This window comes from Poecile atricapillus, chromosome 8 (assembly GCF_030490865.1).
Source record: "Poecile atricapillus isolate bPoeAtr1 chromosome 8, bPoeAtr1.hap1, whole genome shotgun sequence".
In the NCBI taxonomy this organism is placed as follows: domain Eukaryota; kingdom Metazoa; phylum Chordata; class Aves; order Passeriformes; family Paridae; genus Poecile; species Poecile atricapillus.
The window spans coordinates 9,764,552-9,787,108 of record NC_081256.1 but is presented as its reverse complement, the minus strand read 5'-3'; positions in this window follow the sequence as shown (position 1 = coordinate 9,787,108).

Below are 22,557 nucleotides of genomic sequence, written 5' to 3'. Positions count from 1 at the left end.
GAAGGACCAGGATCTCAGCATCTTTACTGCAAGGCAGCCCAGCAGTTGCAGCACCAGGAGTTCCAGATGTTGTTCTTTTGGGTTCTTTTCTTCACAACTGCTGCTGAGTCAGAAAGAACAAATTAAAAGTATGATGCCTTTTGCACAGGGTTGGAGCAGGTCTCTGCCTAGGCAGGGAAGGTGAGAATTGTGCTCCAAGGATTATTTAGTCTTATTAGTGTGGTTTTATGTAAGCTACATGAATATCCTTTGAGCAGACAGTTACCCTGTTTCAGTGTGGAGTGCTTAGGTGATGGTTGTGGGCACTTGAGTTCTCTTTTGCCTGAATCTGTTTGACAGGACAGCATTGTTTCATTAACACAGGGGATATCAATGAGGATTCTTACTACTTTTTCCTTTTCTTTTTTTTCCCTCTCCTACCAATGACATGCAGCACTCAGCAGTCTCTGTGCCTTTGTCTGTCTATCGGTTAAGGGTATTTTAATATTCTCCCCAAATAAGAGAGGCATATTTAATATTTGTTAAAGGCTTTGAAATCTTCAAAGAAGGATACAAGAAGAAATTGAAATTATACAAATTCAGTTTTAAAGAGATCCAGCATTTTCTGCCTACTACAAAGGGTTATTTTGAAAGCTGGTGGGGGATGACTCCTGCTGCTGTCTACAGGGAACACACTCCACTAAGGTCTATGAATGGTTATTGACTTATAAAATGAATTTCCAGTGCAAAACTCCATTGGCACATATAGCAGATGCCTCCTGCCACATTTCAGGCTACCAGCCTAAACTGACTGGCACATGCAGGAGATATTTGAACAGTTACAAAAGAAGGGAAGCTTTCAGAAGACTTGTCTGTCTTTCCATTTCTCAATGGCGGTACTGTATAGCAAAAACTTGCAATATCTGAGGAAAACTGGTAAGAGGTGATCCTTGCTTTTAATTTTGGGTGTTGATGGTAATGGCTGTCTTAGGAAGGTTCATTCACTGACTGGGCTCCCAGTGGAGGCCTCAGTGTTTCCCCACTCCTGAAAGGTTTCAAGCCCTTGTAGGTAAAGCTGCATCTGAAGGGCAGCACAGTCTGAGCTCATGCCTCGGGCCCAGAATCTCTGGGTGACTTTTATCAGCACAGCCACGAAGAACACTGCCAGAGTGCAATTTTTGTGTTGCTTTGTTGTCCCTTGGGAGGAGACCTGAGAGGTGAAAGCAGCAAACCACATGTGCACCGAGGGCATTTAGTCCAGGGCCAGACTAAATCTACAGGGAGGCAAATCTGAAATACACAGAGTGGAGATGTCAGGGGGTGGAGCACCAGACCCTTTCACCCACTGATTCATTGCCAAAATACTTCCTGATGTGGACCTGGCCTAGTGGCACAATCTGGATAAAATCTAGGACAGTTTGGGAAGGATGATATGTGAGAAAGTATATTCTTCTAAGTGCTGTGTGAATGTTTTTTGAAGGGTATTGAGGAAAGCATCTGAGGAGCTGGTAATTTATTCAGCCTTTCTCCTCCATGACGTCAGCTTTTCAGTAAACAAGATGCTGAGAAAATCACCTCTATTATTTATAGGGTGGTGGGTTTTCCACTGTGTGCTCTCACCAGCAACGGGAGATTTACAGATTGACTGTATTCTGCTGTGGCTCTTCTCCTTTGTAAATGTCAAAGATAAAATGGCTTTTTAAAAACTGGTTGCTAAGTAGGTCAGTTTTTGTTTCAGGAGGAACATGTGTGGTCTTTAAGACACTGATTTTCCTTTTGAAAATCTCCATTTTTCAGCATTGAAGAGTTCAGCAATGCTGGTTTATATTGGGTCCTTTTTAAAGCCGCATACTTCAGTGCTAAGGGGATTAGAGTTGAGCACACTTTAATGAACACCTGTGAAGAGAGTGAACCTGTTCAAAAGAATAGACATGTTGTGCTTCAAAGTAATCCACAGAGAGAAATATGGAGAGCCATTTAAAAAGAATACTGTGCATTTTAACTAACTAATCCAGTTAAAAGAATAAATTTTCAATGCACAGAAAGGCAAAATACAAGAGGGAGCAGAGGAGAAGGGCTGTGTTATACAGTTATATCTTTTCCTGCTACATTTTTTGTTCTTAATCGTAATAATAAAGGAATACTTTAAGCCACCTACCTGAAACAGATATTCAGGGTATAATTTCTGTGGGGTTTCTCTATGGCAATGGGATTATATGCATTTAATGGGTGTCAGTTGTACCTTCTCTGTGCTTTTTAGCTAATAGTTGTTCTGATCCCTCAGGAAATGAGAAACTTTTGAGTGAGGATGTAATGATCACATTTACTAAGGGAGAAGTAATAGAATTTTTGCTGACTGATTATTTTATCACCATTAATGCTTCCTTATGGTGGCAGTGAACTCGCTGAAATATTCAACTGATGAAATGCTTTATGATAAAGACTGAGCCAGTCTTTTGCAGAACTGAATTTGTGACCTGGCAATGCTTTTAGAAGGCTCCCCAAGATGGCAACAGTGAAGTACTCAATGACTTGCAGCAAATACCAAAGATCTTTAGCTACTTTTTCAGAGCAGTATCTCGTGCTGAATGTCTTTTGTGTGAGACACAAACAGAATTTCATGTGCCTGGGTAATGCTTCTGGAAAGGACTCATCTGCTGTGGTAGGAAGACCAATAATAAGATTTTTTGTTTTTAATTAGATGTCCTGTAACAGTTCTGTTCTTCAACCAACCATTCATTTTTTCTGCGGATGCACCAAAACTTTTCCTGGAGGGGAACTCCTTCCCAGATGTTTTGATTAAAATCATACATCATCTTGGCCTTCCAAATAACTGTTTGTATGGAAGGTATTCTGTGTCCACAAGCACAGTAGTCCTCAGATGAATGTACACAGAGATCAAATCAACACAAGTATAACAAAATGAAATTTTGCCCTTTGCAGCCTTTACTGTCTCAGCCTGGTAAAACACTTTATAAACCTTAGGCCCTCTTTGAAGGGAGCACTGCTCTCTCCTTTTTAAATACAGGGAGAAGGAACTGAGACCTAAAAAAATGAGCTGGGCTGGAGTTGAAGGTTGACCTTCCACTTCCACACATGGCCAGGATGACTGAACCTCCCTCTTTTATATCTGAATGCCCAGCAGAGGAGGGAACATGTGCTGGGGAAGGCAGTGGCAGATCTAAGTACGATTCTCAGGGCAAGCCCCTGTAATTCAGTGTAACCTGGTTTGCTTGCCAAATGCTCCAGCAGTAAGGGCTTGCAGTGACGATGTTCCCCCTTGCCACCACCCTGGGGTGTTCCAGGTGAGGCTGTGCCCAGGGAAGGGCATGAGGGTGCTCATGGAAGAGCTCTGCTGTGTCTCAGAGAGGGCTGCAGCCCTGCAGGACCCCCTGCTCTGCTGGCAGAGATCAGCCTCACTGCCTTTTAATGCTGCAGAGTAAAAACATTGATGCACCTCGAGTCTGGAGACCTCGATGTCTCCTACTATCCTTCTTCAAGGGAATCTCTGCTGTGAGGACTAACTCATTAAAAAGTGCATTTAGACCTGATTTTCTCTTATTGTCAGGATTCTAAGTTGTTCTGATGAGACCCAGTTCACCAGACACAAAAACAAAAGAACAGTGTAATCAAAAAATGTGTAAAATTAAGGGAATGGAAGTCTCCTCTTAGACTGTGTGGAATCAGCTTAAAATGGGCCTAAAATAAGTAGGATTTAAGTGAAGTACAAAAGATCAAACCTCAGAACAAATTGTCAGGTAATTTTAAGAAATCCTCTTTGCTCCTTGTGCTGATAATGAGATTGCTCTGGAAACTCAGATCACTGCTGTTTTGGAACCAACATCTCTTTATCTGTATAGCTGATCTTCCTCCCACAAAATCAGAGCTGAGCAACCTGTAGTGGCTTGTAACTACAAACCTGTAGTGGTTTGTGACTGAAAATGTCCCCTGGAATAACAAAACTGATCTCAAAGGTAATGTGAGATTTTCTTCTTGATAACTTTGTTGATCCTTTGAAATGGGGTAAAAAGTTCTCCTGCTAAATATGGGGGAAGAGGTTATTTTTCTGAGGTAAAAATGTGTCTTCTATTAGACACTGGTTTTATCTAAAAAGAGAGAGGAAAAGAAAGAGGGGAACCCTCCTGCTCTTGGTTATTTTTTTTTTAAATTATGTAAATAACCTAGGCTTCCAAAAACAGGGGAAGGAGTGGACTTTGTAATTACTGGGGATGAAAATCACCAATATGACTGAAGTCCTTGAAACCTTCTTTCCAGGAGAGGAAGAATTCTTTGCAGAATATTAGCGAGGGTTTGGTTTGTGCTGAACAGCTCCAGGAGCAGGGGGATGGTCCTGCTCTGTTCCCAGCTATCCCCTGCTGTCCCCTGAGCTAAGCTGGTGTCCCCAGGTGCTCCAGCCCATGGCAGAGCACCCACGGGTGGCACAGGAGACCTGCTGGGTCTGACAGCAGCGAGGGACACGCAGGGACACCAGTAAATTAATTTGAATGTTGGCTGCGTGTTGCAGAAATTAATTGCCGCTAGTGAATGGCAGGGACAGGCTGATTGACGGCTTTGGTAGGTGGGTTTAGAAAACCTTATCAGGACTGGGAGCTGGTTGGGCTTGGTTTGGAAGCAAAGCAGAGATTTGTGTACTCGTGTACTCAAGAGTTTATTTTGTGCAAACCTGTGAGGTGGTGATGACACTAGACTTCATAAGCTGTGTATTTGGGGAGTGCAGCACATGAGGAGAGCAGCACTGACTGACTGAGAGCAGATGATGCTGTGGCAGAGAGGCTGCTCTGGAGAACACACAGGTAAAACCCTGAAGGGTCCCTTGTCCTTCCTGCTGGAGGAGGTGGCATTCCTGTAAGGCTGCTTTGTATTTCAGTCAGTGCTCCAAACGACTCATTTTCCCAGTTAAAATAAAATTGTCTTAATCAAAGTACTGTAAAATTCAATATATGCTAATCAAATCTTTTAAGACTTTAGCTAATGGGCATTAGTTAATGAGCAAATGGGAGACGAGACCATTTGATGTGGATTTTGGGGAGGTTTTTGGCACAGAAGGGCACACAGTAGCAACTGTGTTTTCTGGCTGCAGTTGGGAATATTTGGAATTGCATGGTGGGGAGGTAAGCTTCTGGAAAGTTTTATTTTCCCACATAATTTTGAAAGTCAGTCTCTAAATGTGCAGGTACAGGGGAGAGAGAGATGGGGAATAAGAGGCAGAGGAGAGGGGTTTTGAGCTGCCTTTCCTATTCCTCCCTTGTTTAGGGGGGCAGCCTGAAGCCCTTGGGGTGGTGATGCAGGGGAATGGCCAGGAGCGCTGGAGGAGCTCCGGAGCGGGGCTGCGGGGCCGCGGAGCGCGGGCAGGGGGCAGCGTCGGCCCGGGAGCCGCGGCCGCGGCGGGGAGAGCCCGGGAGAGAGGGAGGGATGGAGAGAGGGAGGGAGGGATGGAGAGAGGGATGGAGAGAGGGAGAGAGGGAGGGATGGAGAGAGGGAGAGAGGGATGGAGAGAGGGATGGAGAGAGGGATGGAGAGAGGGAGAGAGGGAGGGAGAGAGGGATGGACAGAGGGAGGGATGGAGAGAGGGCACCGGAGAGGGCTGAGCCACCCAAACCCCACGGCCTCTTTGCCAAAGGGGAAAAATAAATGTCCGGCAGCTGCTCCGGACCCGGGTTTACTGTGGGATTTAGCGTTGGAAAACGCCTCGTTTGAACACACGGAGCTCTGTCCCCACGCACGGGCTCCTGTGTGTTTATCGGGAATGTGGGGCTGTGTTCCTGGGAGTATGCTTTATAGTGCAACTGTCCCTGGTGCATTTTATTTTATTTTATTTTATTTTATTTTATTTTATTTTATTTTATTTTATTTTATTTTATTTTATTTTATTTTATTTTATTTTATTTTATTTTATTTTATTTTATTTTATTTTATTTTATTTTATTTTTTCTTCTCTTCTCTTCTCTTCTCTTCTCTTCTCTTCTCTTCTCTTCTCTTCTCTTTTCTTTTCTTTTCTTTTCTTTTCTTTTCTTTTCTTTTCTTTTCTTTTCTTTTCTTTTCTTTTCTTTTCTTTTCTTTTCTTTTCTTTTCTTTTCTTTTCTTTTCTTTTCTTTTCTTTTCTTTTCTTTTCTTTTCTTTTCTTTTCTTTTCTTTTCTTTTCTTTTCTTTTCTTTTCTTTTTTCCTTTCCTTTTCTTTTCCTTTTCTTTTCTTTTCCTTTTCTTCTATTTTATATTTATTTTATTTTATTTTATTTTATTTTATTTTATTTTATTTTATTTTATTTTATTTTATTTTATTTTATTTTATTTTATTTTATTTTATTTTATTTTATTTTATTTTATTTTATTTTATTTTATTTTATTTTTTTATAGGCCAGGCAACACTATAATGATCCATTGCTGCGGTTCAGAACCAAGTGTAAGGAAAAGCAAATGTAACTATTGTGATTAACTTGCTAGAGTGTAATCTTTTCCAGCCAGGACATTTCAATAATTATTCTACATGTCTATAATATAACTTTAAAAAACAAGACCAACTCAAGCTCTTTTGTTTACTGCAGTTAAATTTTCTGATACTTCAATTCCTTTCTTATTTTTGCCAAGATGAGTGAAAAGACATTATAGTGGTCCTTGCCTTCATATGTAACAGCACAGAGATTTTTTTCAATGAAAATTTCCAAGACTCTTGCATTTACATACATACAGTTATTTTTTAGGGATTCTGCCACTGCATGGTTTAGAGGTTCTTTTTTTTGTTGTTTTTGTTTGTTTTTTAACCATTATTAAAGAATAAGGAGATATTTTTCAGGCTGCTGCTAGTAAATTGTGTTAGAAATGAAGGAAGTTGCTGCAGGAAGAAGCTTTGATGTAATGCATATGCTGTGCCATACTTGGGGGATTGAAAGGAGAGGGCTTTGCTGTTTGTTAGTACAGCAAGTGTCACAGGTGACTGTTTTGCAAACGTGATAAAGCTGATATATTATGTAAAACATGAAGTATTTTGTTGTTTGACTAGGCTGTTCAGAGTTTATGTGAGACCTCATGCAAATGTTGAGGAGGATGCATCCTGAAATACTGGTGTAAGGGGAATTCTTTTATGTATATGGGAAAATACAGACTTAAAGAAGAGCTTTGTGTGAGCAATGTAGTCATGCTGGTGTGGTGGTTTGGGCAGAAGGTCCCAGAGTATGTTATGCTCTTGCAGCTCAGAAAGCTGAAATGAAATTTCAAGGGGTCCTGTGGACTCACAGAGTATAGAAGACCCACAGCAGAGTTTAGCCACAAGTCTTCAGCCTTAAACAGGTTTAAGTAAAAGTTTCCTTGCTCTTTCAATGTATAGAGGAGCTCTGACCAAACTAGGATCTGGCTAAAATGGTAAGGCAGGATCTGGGTCAATAATGATGTGCTTCAATTCAGCACCTCACCTGCAACCACTTGACAGAAGAATTGAGAACAGACTTGGTGAAAATATGAGGGTTTGGTGAGCAGGGAATGGTGCAAGGGGAAGGCTCATGTCACTGCTCGTGTGCCTTGCAAAGCCCTGGTGTGCACCTAAGGACAGCAGCTGTGCCACCCTTGGATCTCAGTCTTTATCCTGAATTCTTTCAGGCCTAGGCATGGCAAAGTATTAGTGACCAGTGATGCTGCTTGATCAAAATGCAATTTTGTTTTTTTTAGTTCATAGGTGCTGATTTTGTTCTTCTGGGGCTTTATGAATGTATATGTTGTCTTCAGCAGCCAAATGTCCTCAGCAGTTGTAAAACTGCCTGTAATAGTCAGGCTTTTCTGTAGGATAAAGCAAAATTTCTGAAGTCACTTTGTAATCCAATGGCCTCAAAATGGTGTTAAGGAACTGGCCTGGTGATAGTAATTGACTTTTTTTTTTATTAGATATCATTAATATCAGTGTTGTCAATACATTCTGAAAAAACACCTTGAGCAGAAGCTTAGCTGAAGTAAAAAAGATATTAGGAACAATGTGGTTGTAAATTGGATTTTCAGCTTTCATGGCTGAAGTTTAAGCTATTCTGAATAATATATCTGATCTCTAAGGTCCTGCCCACCTTTATTTTGCTCTCTCAACTAGATAAGCCTAAGCCATGTTACACTTGGAGCTCTCTGGGACAATGATATTCCTGATACAGAATCAAAACCAGTTGCACCAAGAGAGGAATACCTGGATTTTCTTTCTGCCAGTGAACAAAATGCTCTGTTATCTGCATTAAGGAAAACAGCAAAAAATCATTTGTTTTGGCACACCAGGACTCAGGTCTGATGGTGATGGGAGATGCAGTTTTACGTGTTAGATTTGCCTGTCATTTAGATTTGCTCAACTGACTTTGGTCCGACCTCTTTCCTCATGATTTATCTCTGCTCGCACCTAAACGTGGATAGGGCTGGCAGAGCTGAGCAGTGTGCACAAGCCAGCTTGGTGGAGAACCTTCATCTCCTCCAGGAGAGCAGCAGCAGCACATCTGTTGCCTTCAGTGCTTGACTCCTGGTGAGTGCCTCTTGCCATCAGCAGAGCAGCTCTTTTGCTGCATTAGTCAGTGCTAATTTAGCTGACACACGTCTTTGATTTTTGGAAACTGAAAAGAAGCCTTTAGGCTGCTAATAGACATTTTTTGCAAACAGAAGGGAAGACAGACATGATTTCTAGCTGAGACGAATTGCTCTGTAGCTTTAGAGGAGAATATTAGGGGAACACGATTTCACAAATGTATTGCACAACAATACACTAATTCTTTGTGCGGCTCCAGAGGCCTCAGCCCAAAGGTAGCTGAAATTCTATACCATAATTGCATTCTTTCAAAATTGCAGCTATAAGAGGCCATAGTTGTTTCCAGAGAAATGTTAAAAATGGGATGTGCATTTTTCTCTACATACGTTGCATATGTTAACATTCACTTATAGATTACTTCATTAACCTTTGCTCTTCAGAAGCCTTGGAAAGAAAAAATACTTGAAGGAAAAATAGATTGGGAGCACAGGCTGAAGGGATTTCATCAAAAGTCAAAATCCAGCAAGCTGGCTCTCCCTGCCCCCTCCCTTGACTACACAGCTTCTGCTCCTTCTGTCTCCACAAAGAAACAAATAAGTCTTGCAGGTGCTGCAGAAGCAGAGATTATTGTGGTGCTTATTCCTCGTGTGTGGTTTTAACATACTTTATAATGCTCTTGCATGATTTGCTTATTCAGGATTTTTCTTGTTCTTGAATGGAAGCTATAGTAACAACTGGAAAAGAAACAATACAAACCAAAAATCCAGATAAAAGGTACTTTTTTGTCCACTCTTCTGTTTTAAAGAGAGCAGAAAAATTACCTGAGTGGCTTGGGCCTGAGATGCCTCTGGCACGAAGAGCTCTTAAATACACCCGGTTTTAGTTTAGCTGTAGCTGTTTTTTATTTATTTCTATTACCTATTTTTGGTGTCCACATGGTGACAATAATATACTGAATGTAGTTAAAATCACTCTATATTCTGGATTCAATTTTAAAAGTGACTTCTCATGGCCAAGTTATAAAGCTCTGAAATATGGGATCATAACAGAAACACTGACAGTATCTTAACAGTGTCTGCAGTAGTGGGTGTTTCTCTAATATAAACAAATGGTGTTATTGGACTCCTTTTCCCCCACACTCCCTGCTTTTGATCAAAGGTGGTTTTATCACTCATTAGCTTCAAAACCGTCATCTTTTTTACTTAACCCACAACAGGGTTTGTTTGTTTTGTTTTGTTTTCCCCTTTGGATCTGGGGTGGAACAGGACAGACAGGGAAAATTTAGGTTGTAGCTTATCCAGACTTCCCTGCTGTCTGCTACTATTATGTACTTATGTTCAGTAAGTGTGTAAATAAACACTTTCAATCTAAGCCTTGAAGGAGACAATCTTTAAGGAAAGTGTCATGACAGCATAATTAAAAGGATGATCATTTTTAGATGCTGCATTTCTAGCATATTTTATTGATAGAAGTTAAACCCTTTTCCATAAAGAAAAAAGAAAAACCTCTGTAACTTGTTTAGCTGATACCCAGGGAAGGGCTTACCCATTACATTCACTCAAAACTCTCTCTGTAAAACCCATATTCTGGGCTGCAGTTGCATGGAGAGATGAAAGTGGAGGGATCATGTCCTGCTCTGTGTGGGTGATAATGCTGGGGCTGCCCACAGGCTCCTCCAGGAAAGTTGCTGGCACAAAGCAGCGAGAGGACAGAGGTGAGGCAGCAGCAGTGATGTGCAGACAGGCAAGGGAAGCCTGAGCTTCCTCCTTGGTGCCTTCTCCTGCCTGTGGAAATACCCGACGGGGTGGAAGCCGCCCTTGTAACTGCAGGATGTTGTGTAGCTTCCTGTAAATACTGCGTTAATTGAAGCGTGTCTGCCTTTTTGTCTGCGCTAGGTAGCATTTTCTCTTACAAATCCTACCACACACTGTTATTAACTGGCAGCACTTGTGGATTCCTTCTCTTCAGCTATTTCCTTTAGCTAAAAAGGCAAAACTGCGCTGCCCCGAAGGGTTATTTAGCAAGAGTTTTAATGAAATAATGGAAATGTTGCACTCTAGTGATTTCCCCCATGCAGGGAAATGTCACAGTCCATTGGTCTTTCCCAGGGACATTACATGAAATTACACCTATTTTCGTTACTCTGCTCAAGTACAATATCGTGTAGTAAATATTTGCACCAAAATGCGGCCATCCTAAGGTGTGAGCTGTCCTGTGAGGTAAATAATTAAAGAATGTGCTCTCTCTGGTAGCAGAAACCGGTGCTTGATACAGGTTTGATCATTTCACATGTCTCTTTGTTAATCCATAACTGTCTTCTGCAATTATTTTCATCACGCAGCCGAGCAAAGATAAAAGGTAGAACGTGCCCCTCTGGCCTGCTCCCAGGGAAACTCCATTATCCTCCCAGGCTCACGAGGCTGAGGAAAAGCCAATCTGAGTGGGAAGAGGCAGCCCACAAGGACGAGCTCAGTGTGAGCAGAAAATGAAGTTGTTACCAGACAGCAAACTGCAGCCCTCGGTTCTTATGAATATTTGAATGAGTAACTAAAAACAGCTCAGTGGACTCTAAGCAACTGTGACAGCTGAAGCTGCCTGGGAAAGCAGCAGTCTACAAGGACCACGATGAAAAGATCAGCAGCCACATTTCCACCTACACCACCAGTATATTGTAAAACATGAGCGGGTCCTTAGTTCCCAAATATTGTTTAGAAAGAAAAATACCATTTCCCCCTACGAATTTTCATAAGCAAGGTATGTACTGAACCTGGCAAGAAATTTTGAATCCCTTAAAGTCCGATGATTTCAAACAACCTACACAAGGCAAGATAATAGCCCATTTTTCAGACATTGAAATATTGATGTTGCTTATACTTATAGAAAATTTGCCCTAGTGAATCTTTCATTAATATTTTTCAGCTAGTTCCACGTGGCAAGAAAGATGATGAGAACAGTTTCCCTGAAGCTAAAATGTTCTGAATAATCTGCACTAAAAAGAAAGGGTGAAAGAATCATAATAAGCAAAATAATGAAAGACTGGGCTTATTTTGTAGCATTTGGAAACAAGTAAAGGAGTTATAAAAAGAACAAAGCAACTATATCTGTTTTCTTATTTAAAAAACCAAAAAACAAAACAAGCAAAAGCCTATTATGCTGAAATTCAACTTTCTGACAATGATATTTTGTTCCATTTATTCTCGTGTATGTCACAAAACTGCTTAAAGATGTGTTTGATGACCTTCTAGATAGTATAGACCACAGTTAATATGTCCTCTGCTCTGTTCATAACATGAATATTCCTGACTCAGTTGTTTTCTTGCTGGGACTGCTTACACAGGAGGAGGCTCCAGAATTGGTTTGGTATGGTGTTTAAGGTGTTGGCTTTACTGGAAACTTCGAGGGTGACATCTTCCTCACATTTTTTATTGCTGTTTACGCTATAAATCTGACTTGAGAACCAGATGAATTGTTCAGATAAAATGTAACTGGGTTGCCGTAAATGAGTAACAAAGAAGAAGTCGGCTTTTAAAATAGTAAGATGAAGAGCCTTTTTAACAAAAACTGCACTTCCATCTGTCAAATGGCACTTTATCCTGGCACTTTGGTAGCGGTGACATCGGTTTCAGCACAGCATCTGCAGCACTGGAACTGAGCTCTTTGAAAAATTGTGGAGTTCCCACCAAACCTGTTCTTATGCTTTCACCAAGAATGATGGTGGAATAATTGATCCTGTAGTAATAAAACACAGCTATTGACTGGCAGCCCTCTTGAGCTCCTGCCCAGAAGTCTCTTCAATGAGCTCAAGTTATAGGGATCCACAGCTGAGTCATGTTTGTTAAGGGAGCAATGTCACAGCAAGCTGGAGGGCTCAGCTCTGACTACCTGTATCTATATCCATATCCATCAGGTACACTGAAGTTTCACAGCAAATGTGAAATAAATAAAAATTCAGTGAGCATGACTGAACTAAGGAACTGAATTCCAATTCTCTGGACATTTCTGTTTCAAATTTTGCATTTCTTGTGATTTATTTTTTTATTTGATTCTTTTATTTTGGTTACATCATGAAAACCTTACTTGGTTGTGATTAACTGGTGGGATTTACTTTGCATTATGGCATAGTTACTTAATTTTGTTCTATATTGCATATAGAAGGTCCTGAAATGTATTCACTTTTTCCCTGTGCTTTATGTTTTTAGTAATGTTTTGTTCCTGCAAAACTGATGGAAGATGTTGAAGAAATTATGATTTTACAAAGAAGAAGAAAAAGGGGATGGGGTGGTGAGGGCAGGGAAAAGAAAAGACACCTTTCTTGAAATTCTAGAGATGATGCCACTGCCACTATGGGACCATAGCACAGCAAATGTGTAAAGAACAATTTCTTTATTCCCAAGACTCTCAGGTAAGTACAGAAGCTTTGTAAGCTCCATGTGATCTGTTCCTCTGCTCACATGTTGGTTTTGAGCTGGCCTCTTGATTCCAAGGGTTTGTGATTTTGGCTCTACTTTTGTGAATCAAAGTTTACATAAATTGCCACATACAGTAGACTTAAGGAGGTCTAGAATGGAACAGGATTTGCTTGCAAAGACGTTTGGAATGCAGCAATATCTAGAAATGAAATGGGTCAAACTGTTCTTGTGAAGGATGACAGTGGTTCCTGTCTGTTCTTGTCTTAGGCCTCTGACTCCATGGGGAATGTTGAAAAGAAATACAATCTGTCCTTGGGAGCTGAGGGGTTGGAAAGTTCTGGCTCAGTGCAGAGGCAGGAGATGCCAATGGGTGTCCTAAGGACCTGATGTGCCCAGTGAAGGACGGGCAAAGACAGAAGTGTGATGCCCCTAATGGTGTTCCCTGCCCTCTGCTTCCCACCACAGCCAGGAAGTCTGAGTCTACAGCCAGGGCTGCTCTGGTTTGAGCTACAATGATGCAACTCTTCAAAAGATGACCAGGCATCACTGTTGCAGCTTTTAAAGGTCCCACTAAAAGCTGCAGATTATTCAGCTAATCAGCTCTGGATGACTTCTTTTCTCAGTATTTATGTTACTGTCTCCATGGAGGATGACATTAGAGAGACTCATTTCTTGATTCAGCCCCACTGTATCAGCTCTGATCCAAGTTGAAAAGTTCTTGAAAGAATTAGGAAAGATATATATATATATATATATATATATATATATATATATATATATAAATTCTTTTCTCCCTGAGTTTTATCTCCTCAACCATCTTTCAGCATCTCTTTTCCTTTAACTACATCAACCTGAGCAGAGCAGGTGGGGGTATGGGTTGGCTTCCCACGCTTTGATGGATGAAGACTGAAGGAAACATCATCAAAGGCTCTACACATTTTCAGGTACCCCAGTGAGATGAGGAGCTGTGGAATAAAACTTTGTTGTTCTGTGCAGTGAAGAGGAGCTCTACAGGGTGCTTCAGGGTTCTGAATGCTTTCTTACCTCCTTCTTCAGGTGCGGGAAAGGAGTCTTTCCTTCAGTGTTGCTCAGGCAGGTGAATCACTAATCCAAAGCCTCCCTGAATTTCTTGTAAGGCTCAAGTGTGCTAAGTACACAGCTAAATGCTTGCAACAAATAGGAAAGTGTTTGAAACAGTTTGCCTTGTTTTGTTTTCTAGCATTTTGGGCAGCCAAGGAAGTTCTTTAATCTTGGTGCTCTCCCACTCTCACCTCTCCATTATTGATACTCGGTTTCCCACCAGGAGGTTGCAGGTGCGGTTGATCAGAGGCTGAGGCTTCATGAGGTGTAGCAGTAACAACAAATTGGTCCTTAAAAATAGTTTTTCTTTCTGTTTCATGTTTTTATGAGAAAATAACTCTTTTTTATTTTTTTTTTTCATCCTTCCCCAGTAAATGGGTACAGCAGACTGAAGCCAGTTGTTATGCACAGAGAGATCTGAGCCTGCACCTGACAAGAGGCTTGCTTCCACGAGTGACTTTCATTTACCCATGAAAGGGAAGCACCACTCCTGAGATCTTGGTGTCTCTCTGTAGCATTCTGCTGCTTGAGAAGGGTCTGTTTGGGCTCACATTAGCGACCTCTTCACCCACAAAGGAAAAATAAGGATTTGTACCCTGCTCTCCACTGGAAACATTTCAGCACTTATCACTGACTCTGGAAGTAATTTCCTCTGAGATTTTCTTGGCTTTGTACACAAAAAAGTAAGACCTGAGAATTGTTTCATTGCTGTTCCCCTGCCTCCCCAGCCCCCTCCACACAGTAGGACACAATAGCCTATTTCCCTTTGTTATTCTCTTAGTAGATTCTGGAAGGCTTTTTTTCTGTTTTTATAGCCAACAGTTGGAAGCTTTTATTTTCTCCCCATGGCTCTTCACATACAGTGGGAACTTCTGTTTTCATGATTCAATGATATGCTTGTCCATTTACAATACTTGATTACTTTTTGAGTACATAATAGATTGGGGGGAGAGTTCTTAGGTTCATGCTTCTAATTTCTGTTTGAAGTAGTTATTTAAATAAGACAAAAATAAAATGGACTCTTTGAATAACTGGGGAAATAGAATTACTGACTTTCATAGAAGTCACTGAAGCAATGGGATTTTAATTGAATCAGCTGATGGAATAAGATACTTATAAATCTAAACTATTTGCTTTTGACAGAATTTTAATTTTTTAAAATGATTTCCAAACAGAACAGCCAAAAAATTTTTTTTTTTTAACTCTTTTATATCTGTAAGGAATTTCTTTTAAATAAAGACCTTTTTCCACAGATGTTCTCTGCAGGTTTTTGGGCATCTGTTCTGAATCCCCTGAATCTTAATTGCAACAGTCTTTGTAGACATTAAAAGTAAACAGTGCACAACATAAAAACTAAATTCATTCTGTGGAAAAGCCTGTTATGATTAAAATTCTCAAGGAAATTTTGGATCCATACTGCCTTCTGAGATTAAAGGGAGTCTGATTTGTTCATTTGAAAAGGAAATTGGGTCAGTGTCTTGAATGGCAGCTTCCTCGAGTGCTGAAAATATCATATTCTTTAGTCTTTATTATTTGCAATGTGAATGTGAATTTAGAATACTCTTGGTTTTTTCTTCTCCATTGAAATTATTGCATGACAGTCTTGCTGAAGACATTTGGGAGGGGAACTCAAACCCATGAAAAGTTGAGTAGCAGTGGAAAGTGAATAACCTGAGGCAAAACAAGAAAGAAATCGGAACAAGTTCAGGTCAGGGATTATTGCTTTGGGGATTAGTAGCTGAGAGCAGCAAGGCAGTAGTGAGGTGAAAGCAGGATAAATACTTAAGAGCTGCAGTCAGACCATACGAAATGGACTTGTAGAAACATGGCAGTCCTGGCATGTTAATCAGGTTTTTGCCAGGAATGATGGAAGTGCTTGTATAGAATGGTATGGAAGTTTATATTTTATACTATATACACAGAGAAAAACCCCAATCAACAAATTCGTTTCACAGTTTCAAAACTAACTTAAAAACTAATCCAGTTAAACTTGTGTGGATCCTTAATGTCAGTGAGTTTAAATACCTTGGCTTGTTCTGGCAAACAAATCCAAGCCTGTTTCAATCCTGTTTAGTTATATCTATGTTTGCACAAGTTGACAACTTTGATTCCTGTGATTCTTAAATGTCTGGGCTAAGTGGAAGCTAGTAAAGCTGTGCTTTGTAAAAACTGCATGTCTGCCTAGAAAGTAACCTTGATAACTGAAACTACTTCTCTACCTGATACTCAAACGTGCCCACGTTCACGTGCCAGGCCTCCTCAGGAGTGTGATGTTCAATTTGTCTGCTCCTGCCCTGAGTGTCTTGAGACCAATTGTGCTTCCCTGGCTCTGCCTTCAGATGCATACGGACCTGGCACCAGCCTGATGAGGCACCAGCAGTGCCAGGACGTGCTGCAGCCTTCTCCAGCAGCAGAACTGTGTCAAGGTCCCATTCTTCTTGTCTTGCCTGCATCCTGTATTGAGCTAAGCATGGTAAGAATGAAACATTGTTTACACAGTTTACAGAATGTCCTGGTTTGGAAGGAACCCACAAGAATCATCAAGCTCCTGGGTGAATGGCCCGTACAGGATTGAATCCATGACCTTGGCATTGTCCGTGCCATACTCTAATTTGTCTTCCCCTTAGGAATCTTCTAGCTCTAAGAAAAGCAGGTTTGTTCAGAAGAAGCAATTGAACTAGCAGCTTTATACAGCAACCTTGGATTGTCAGGGCTTGGGAGGTTTGGAGTGTGAGCTGTGAAGAATGTGGGCTGTTAGCACCTCACACCTGGCATGGTGTCCTCTGCTGTGCAGTGTCTAGCACCCTGGAACGTGGTGCTGGGATCAGCAGCACGGCTCAAGCAGATATTTATATCTGCCATGGAAGGGGCACAGCGTGGTCAGGGAGCCTAAGGGGGAAATTCTGTCTGTACAGTCTGTGTCCATCTGCAAGGACTGTCATTCTGCATCAAAGGGCTGAGTTTTCTCCCTTCAAAAACATTTTCTTGTCACGGATAGGCAAGCTTGTTTTATGTAAAAGGAGAAGACATACCAAAACAGGATATCCCCATTTACAAATTTAAATAGTGTCAATATTAAAAAAGAAACCTAAAAAATCTGCCTACTTATCACTGAAGTGATCCAGTACGCTGTATACACGATTCAGTATTACTTATCCAGGGTTTGATTCTAATTTTCAGTGTCTTCCTTTTAAGTGTGGATTTCCTATGTGTGGCTGTGGAACTGCCATTTATCATATTTTTACTCCTTCAGATCTAGTACCTTGTGAATATGAACTGATGCTTTTGAAATTGTTCCCTTTTTATCATTGACTGTTCAGTGATTTATTTCTTACTAAGATTGCAAATGAGATGTTCTGTCTTTGAACATTAGCCTTCCATGGGAAGAGTGATGAAGGTGGGCAAATGACATCAGATTTAATTCTGTATATTCTCCCAGTGACTTAGTCTTTCAGCTGAAGCAGTGCTAAACTCTGGATGTGTAATGGGAAGCCATTGAGCAGCTTGTTTGTCAAGATGTTTGTTTGCATTCTACTCTAAGCAGCTGTAAATAAACATCTTGCAACAAGGCTATGGTTTTGTCTGTAATTCAGGAAGGAAGAGAAGGAGGGGTTCAAGCTGTTTTCTTCAGGCTGCTTTTATGTTCCAGTCTGCCTAAGGTGGTGAACTGCTGCATGTGCCTGTGAACAGACCAGAGCATGCTCCTTGATTCTTGCCCCTGCAGTTCCTTTCAGAAAGCCCAAGAGCCCCTCACTTTATTCTGAGGATGAGTAAGGCACTTTACTCCTTTATTTTTTGAACCAAGACTCTCTTTTATGTGACTTGAATTGATATTAAAGAAGATTATTCTGAGGCCCTCCTGTTGCCAAGTCTTTGCCAAGCTTCATCTGTGTCTACTTGCAGGGCAGAGTTCTTGGCAACCAGCCCTATCAACTTTCTTCTTCTTCCTGGTGCTGGTGTAAAAGCCAAATACAATGGAAACAGATCACATTTTTCTTATCTTTTAATCGCTTTTTAGCTCACATTGGATTTCTGCTTTGCCAGCACTGAAAATAATTAAGAACTGGTAATTCAGCCATGGTTGGGACTGGGTAAAACTTATACCATAATGTTCATTCCCTTTTCTGTTCACTTACCTCCTATCCCCAGGGTAAGGAAAGTGACATTCATGAAAAAAGAAAAGTTAGGTCAAAACTACTCAATTTTCCAGCAGAGCTAAACTTGGCTGCACAAGTCCTGAAGGACGGGTGTCTACTTTCTAGAAAACAAATGATATATTGATTTCCTATTAAAAGAAAGCACTGACAGGAACTTTCAAAACAAAAGCCTTCTTTCAGCAGAGCATTTAAATACAGGACTGCTTAAATTGTGCACAGTCTTAAGAGCTCTGTTGGAAGAGCTCTTCAGTGCCTGCTTTGAATGCCTGTGCCAGCCTTGCCCTGGCCTCACCTGGGCTTTGCCCTGTGCTGGGGGTCACCTGGCACAACGAGAGCGTGCATTTGGCATCCCTGAGCACACTGCCAACACTTTCAATTTCTGAAGAGTGTCAGAGCCCACTGAGGGTTTTCTTTACTTTCTCTCTTTATTTTTTCCCCCTTCTTCTCTCACAGTCACATACAGTGTGAACTTCAAGATTCATTTCAAGTCTTCCTCCATTTTGTGAGGACAGGGAAGAGGTTAAGCAAGATGTTTTCTTTTGTTAAAGACAATTTTATTTTCCATTTTTCTACTCTTGTATTGCAATTCTCATTTTCCCCAAATCCTGATCAAAAAATTTCCTGGACAAAGGCAAAAAGAACTAATGCATTTTAGATTTTTTTAATTACTTTGTCAGATGAGGAGCAGCAGCTTTATTGAGATGGATATTTTTATCTTGCTGTGTGATTAGTCTGCTTGTACCTTTGCATGTGTGCAGGTAGCATTGTTACTGCTGGTGTAAGTGGTGAAAATTTAATTGTCCTGGAACACAAAACAGGGGGAAAATCTGCAATACTAGCAGTGTTTTCTCACAGGATTTATTCAGCTCACAATCTCATTTCCCAAGTGACTTTTCCCCTCTGTGTTCCACCCAGGTGATCCCTGCTGTGGATGCCTCTCCTTGTCCTGGCCCTTCAGGATGAGAGGCTGGTTCCTGGCAGGAGCTGTTCCTGCTTGCCCCAGAATGGAAGAATGACAAACTGAAATAGTGACTCATGGAGAAAATATCTTTCAAGTACAGGAAATGAGGAGAAAAAATATCAATCTTTTCCAATCATATTTGTCAGGAGCTCTATGAAAGAGAGGGGGATGATAAACTTTCAGGTATTTCTAATTTGAAAAATACCTGTAGGACTTGCTCCAAGCAGATTGATTTTTTTTTAGTTAAGATTCTCAGGAAGCTATAAAACACAGCAAAGTGATGGCAATAAGATCCCACCAGTTTCTTAAATAGATGAAAGGATGCTTCAAAGTCTATTTGTTTAGCCAGTCTCTCTTTTCATCTTTGTTAATTGCTGAGAAGGATGAAGTAGCATTAGTATGCACAGCTTGTGAATGATAATCTTTAAAAGCAATCTTTTTTTTTTTAAGCATAGGTGTTAACCTTAATTCTGCTTTCCCACAGGTGCAGCACGTGTATTTCCTGACATACTTATAAATTTAGTGCCATAATAATAATAAAAAAGGCAAAGTAAATGAATAGGTTTGGAAATTGTTTAATTAGCTGAGAGGTCCTGTTTTCAGACATCCATATTCTTTTTTGTTTTTTGTTTAAATCTCTTGTAATAACATATAACATTGAAAATTTGGAATGGTATTAGAGTTCATGTAATAGTTCATTTGGAAACAATCTTAGTATTAAGTTGTCCAATTCTTGTACTACTTTTTACTGTATGCAGTAATACATGAAAAATCTATCTTTGCTAATGCAATTCAGCTTTTGGGTTTTACATGGATATCTAAGAGATCTTGTTTCTCATCTTCCAAGTTTATTCATGATAACCCTAATCTCTGAATTTAGACTGAGAGGAAAGCTTATATATATATATATATATATATATATATATATATATATGTAAATAGATGTGTGTGTGTTTTTTTTATGACAGAATGGACTATGTCTGCATCACAGTGTGCTACCCAACAGCAGGATATCCATTCTGTGCACATTGTTATAATGCTTTTTCTGGTGTCTGAATGAAAAATAATTTGTGAGCTCAGGCTTGGTCATCTTCTGCAGTTGGAATGCCATATGGCAGGTGCCTAGTTTATCACTGCAATGTTTTTGAACTCAATATCAGATAGCCAGGGAAAAAAATGGTGTGAAATTTGCAGTTGGAAATGTGTCAGAGTTGGCTTCTTAAAAGTTGTTTGACATGTGTCTTTCCAATCTATAGAAGAATTTCTCCAGCCTGGGTACAGCTCAGAATGATCTTGTTTCAGTGTGCTGGTTTCAGTGTGCTTCCCCCACCAGTTTGGAAGCATCAGGGTGGCATTATCAAAACAGAAATAATCCTAAAAGGAAAATGAGATATGGAGGGGGAGAATGAACTCGGCTGTCATTACACACACAACTTTTTCAACCCCACTGAACCAAAAGCTGCCTGGAGCTGCAACGTTCTGCACGTGTCAAGGGCGTATCAGTTTGGCTCTGGTACAAATAATCTAAAGCAGAGCAACAGTGGTGGGGGGAGGATTCTGCTCTCTGGAAAGCTGTTTTTTTGGCTTTGAGTGCCTTCCAAATTTTTTTAAAAATGTCAATTAACCTTTGGTAAGTAGATTAGCAGGCATGTGGGATTCTCCTCCAACAAGGCTATAGTAGCTTTTTTTCCCCTCTGTACCTGAAGAGTCATATTGTTGTGCACAGATCTTTTCCTTTCATCTGGTGGCCCCTCAAGAGCTCTTAAATAGGCCTGTTTCCACCTTCCTTTGACAGTGGCTGCCTTCCCAGGTTTTCTGCTGCATACAGAAGAGCCAGTTTATAAAGATATAGAGCCCAGTGACTATAAAGGAGCTCTGTCTGTCAGTTTGTCATGCTTTAAAGGATTGTGGGCACCCTGAAGGGAAGATTAGTGGAGGATTGTCCAAATTGTCAAGGTTCTGAATTCTTTTTTAGCAACTGTTTTCTTGCATCAGCTTAGAAAAGAAAAAAGTCTGTTTGTGGGGGGAAGGTAGTGAACGAGCAGGAATGATGACATTCCCTCTGTTTAAGGCACAGATCATAGGCCAGTGCAGCCCAGTTTCTCAATTCCAGATCTAAACACCTGGTCCAGCCCACTGAGACCTAAAGCATGAACTTTGAGCATTTTGTGCTTGCCCAGAACCTGAAATCAAGGAACCTAAATACTCGATGTATCTTCTTTCACAGGGCTGCTTGCTCCAACTTTGATAAAAAATACTGAGTATCTCCTTGCCTTCCATTAGAGACACCTTATTTTGTACTCCTGAAGTAAATTGCTCTCTTTCTCTCTCAGTATACCAAATTATGTCTCTTCTGTTATTAATTAATGTTCTGTTGCCTTCTCTGTTCAGCTTGTATCCCCCTGCCCACTGCAGCACAGTGGCTGGGGTGTGCCAAGGTGGAAAACTCCTCTTGATCAAGCAAAGTCACTGATCAAATGTGAAGGGAATGGGCCAGATCTCTGCCTACACTACACATATGGTCAACACATGTTCTGTGAGCACAGTGCTTTTGGGACATGTCATTTCAGCCCATTGCCATGAAGAATCTGTCCAGCACAGGCACAGTAAATCCACTGCTCCTGGACAGGCTCAGGTGCACGGTGTGGGCTGTGTGTAGTGGATGTCTGTACACTGCAGACATGGCTGAGCTTTCCAGCAGACCCTTATGTATGCCAGATGTCCAAAAGTCCCAACCAAATGTCAGACTCAGGTTTTATTGGATCAAAATTTTCCCTTGGGAAAGCTGGCTCTGTGACAGGAAGGAGGTGAAGTATTGCTCATGGCTGTGCTGGGGAGGGGTGATCTTTGATGCACTTGTTTTGCAAACCTCATGCACAGATAAAGAAGAGCAAAACTGCAAATTGTAGGAGTTTGATATGAATTAATCATTCTAAAAGAGTAGATCCTAGAAAAAAAGAGTTTAGGGCTGAATTTCAGGACATTGTTACAACAGGTGGGTGTTTTTAAGGTCGATACTGAAAGTCACTGTCCCAGTAAGAGTTTTCAGAGCTGACAGCTTCTGAGCTTGTGCCCAGCACAGTTACTACGTGTCCTATGCAAATTGATAATTTATTTCAAGTATCATTGCTTACTACACTGTAGGCAACAGGAGTGTAACCCAATTTATTACTCACCATTGTAACAGGGAAGTTAGTGATGCATAAACCTGTCTTTGGCCACCTGTGCAGGCAGGAGTCTTTTTGTCTCCCTAGTGCCCTGATGGCAGGGAGAGCTTAGCCTTCTCCCCATCACACTTCCACCGTGCTCATGCTTGCCCTGAATAAACTGGTGTGAGCCTATTCATAGCCTGAATTGGAAAAAGTTCAGGTAAAACATTCAGTATTGGTATGTGTGATGCTTGGAAGAGGCGGAAGAGTATTTGTGGTTGAAGAAACTTGGGCCAACAAGCTGAGCAGCCATGGGCTC